The following is a 3,390-nucleotide window of genomic DNA, read 5'->3' as shown; positions in this document are numbered from 1 at the left end:
TTGATCATGTTTTGCTTGTGGAAGAGGTTTAGTCAAAGGATCTGCGACATTCAGATCTGTATGCACTTTGCAAATATCTATGTCTCCATCTTGAACATTTTCACGAATGGAGTTGAAGCGACGCTTGATGTGCCTGGTCTTCTTGTGAAACCTGGGCTCCTTGGCAAGGACAATAGCTCCAGTGTTGTCACAGAAGAGAGTGATCGGCTCCGATGCATTGGGAATAACTCCTAGGTCGGTGATGAACTCCTTCATCCAGATTGCTTCATGCGCTGCCTCCGAGGCTGCCATATACTCCGCTTCACATGTAGATCCCGCCACGACGCTCTGCTTGCTGCTGCACCAGCTTACTGCCCCACCATTCAAAATATACACGTATCCGGTTTGTGACTTGGAATCATCCGGATCTGTGTCGAAGCTAGCATCGACGTAACCCTTTACGATGAGCTCTTCGTCACCTCCATAAACGAGAAACATATCCTTAGTCCTTTTCAGCTACTTCAGGATATTCTTGACCGCTGTCCAGTGTTCCATGCCGGGATTACTTTGGTGCCTAGCTACCAAACTTACGGCAAGGTTTACATCAGGTTTGGTACACAACATGGCACACATAATAGACTCTATGGCCGAGGCATAGGGAATGACACTCATCTTTTCTCTATCTTCTACCGTGGTCGGGGATTGAGCCGAGCTCAATTTCACACCTTGCAACACAGGAAAGAACCCCTTCTTGGACTGATCCATATTGAACTTCTTCAATATCTTATCAAGGTATGTGCTTTGTGAAAGACCTAGGCGTCTCGATCTATCTCTATAGATCTTGATGCCTAATATATAAGCAGCTTCTCCAAGGTCCTTCATTGAAAAACACTTATTCAAGTAGGCCTTTATGCTGTCCAAAAGTTCTATATCATTTCCCATCAAAAGTATGTCATCTACATATAATATGAGAAATGCTACAGAGCTCCCACTCACTTTCTTGTAAACGCAGGCTTCTCCATAAGTCTGCATAAACCCAAACGCTTTGATCATCTCATCAAAGCGAATGTTCTAACTCCGAGATGCTTGCACCAGCCCATAAATGGATCGTTGGAGCTTGCATACCTTGTTAGCATTCTTAGGATCGACAAAACCTTCCGGCTGCATCATATACAATTCTTCCTTAAGATAGCCGTTAAGGAATGCCGTTTTGACGTCCATTTGCCATATCTCATAATCATAGTATGTGGCAATTGCTAACATGATCCGGACGGACTTCAGCTTTGCTACGGGAGAGAAAGTCTCATCGTAGTCAACCCCTTGAACTTGCCGATAACCCTTAGCGATAACCGACAAGTCAAGCTTTATAGATGGTAACATTACCATCCGCGTCCATCTTCTTCTTAAAGATCCATTTATTTTCTATCGCTCACCGATCATCGGGCAAGTCTGTCAAAGTCTATACTTTGTTTTCATACATGGATCATATCTTGGATTGCATGGCTTCAAGCCATTTGTTGGAATCTGGGCCCGCCATCGCTTCTTCATAGTTCGAAGGTTCACCATTGTCTAACAACATGATTTCCAGTATAGGGTTGCCATACCATTCTGGTGTGGAATGGGTCCTTGTGGACCTACGAAGTTCAGTAGTAACTTGATCTGAAGTACCTTGATCATCATCATTAACTTCCTCTCTAGTCGGTGCAGACACCACAGGAACATCTTCCTGAGCTGCGCTACTTACCGGTTCAAGAGGTAGTACTTCATCAAGTTCCACTTTCCTCCCACTTACTTCTTTCGAGATAAACTCTTTCTCCAGAAAGGACCCGTTCTTGGCAGCGAAAATCTTGCCTTCGGATCTGAGGTAGAAGGTATACCCAATGGTTTCCTTAGGGTATCCTATGAAGACGCATTTTTTCGACTTGGGTTCAAGCTTTTCAGGTTGAAGTTTCTTGACATAAGCTTCGCATCCCCAAACTTTTAGAAACGACAGCTTAGGTTTCTTTCCAAACCATAATTCATATGGTGTCGTCTCAATGGATTTAGACGGTGCCCTATTTAAAGTGAATGTAGCTGTCTCTAAAGCGTATCCCCGAAATGATAGTAGTAAATCGGTAAGAGACATCATAGACCGCACCATATCCAATAGAGTGCGATTACGACGTTCGGACACACCGTTACACTGAGGTGTTCCAAGCGGCGTGAGTTGTGAAACAATTCCACATTTCCTTAAGTGCGTACCAAACTCGTGACTTAAATATTGTCCCCCACGATCTGATCGTAAGAACTTTATTTTTCTGTCACGTTGATTCTCTACCTCATTCTGAAATTCCTTGAACTTTTCAAAGGTCTCAGACTTGTGTTTCATTAAGTAGACATACCCATATCTACTTAAGTCAACAGTGAGGGTGAGAACATAACGATAGCCACCGCGAGCCTCAATGCTCATTGGACCGCACACATCAGTACGTATAATTTCCAATAAGTTGGTTGCTCGCTCCATTGTTCCGGAGAACGGAGTCTTGGTCATTTTGCCCATGAGGCATGGTTCGCACGTGTCAAATGATTCGAAATCAAGAGACTCCAAAAGTCCATCTGCATGGAGCTTCTTCATGCATTTGACACCAATGTGACCAAGGCGGCAGTGCCACAGATATGTGGGACTATCATTATCAATCTTACATCTTTTGGTACTCACACTATGAATATGTGTAACATCACGTTCGAGATTCATTAAGAATAAACCATTGACCAGTGGGGCATGACCATAAAACATATCTCTCATATAAATAGAACAACCATTATTCTCGGATTTAAATGAGTAGCCATCTCGTATCAAACGAGATCCAGATACAATGTTCATGCTCAAAGCTGGCACTAAATAACAATTATTAAGGTTTAAAACTAATCCCGTAGGTAAATGTAGAGATAGCGTGCCGACGGCGATCACATCGACCTTGGAACCATTCCCGAAGCGCATCGTCACCTCGTCCTTCGCCAGTCTCCGCTTATTCCGCAGCTCCTGTTTTGAGTTACAAATATGAGAAACCGCACCGGTATCAAATACCCAGGAGCTACTACGAGTACTGGTAAGGTACACATCAATAACATGTATATCACATATACCTTTGGTGTTGCCGGCCTTCTTATCACTAGTAGAAAAAGGGTCTGATGTGAAACTCATTAGTCCCGGTTTGCAATTGAACCGGCACTAATGTGATCCAACGGCCAGGCGGGCGGCGCTCATTAGTACCGGTTCATGGTGAACCTTTAGTACCGGTTCGTGCCACGAACCGGTATTAAAGAGGTGGTGGCCTTTAGTATGGGTTGGTGGCTCCAACCGGTACTAAAGGGGGGGTCTTTAGTACCGGTTGGAGCCACCAACCCGTACTAAAGGCGGTGGCCTTTAGT

Source organism: Triticum dicoccoides, chromosome 3B, assembly GCF_002162155.2.
Source record: "Triticum dicoccoides isolate Atlit2015 ecotype Zavitan chromosome 3B, WEW_v2.0, whole genome shotgun sequence".
NCBI classification, from domain to species: Eukaryota; Viridiplantae; Streptophyta; class Magnoliopsida; order Poales; family Poaceae; genus Triticum; species Triticum dicoccoides.
Note: the sequence above shows the minus strand (reverse complement) of the source record.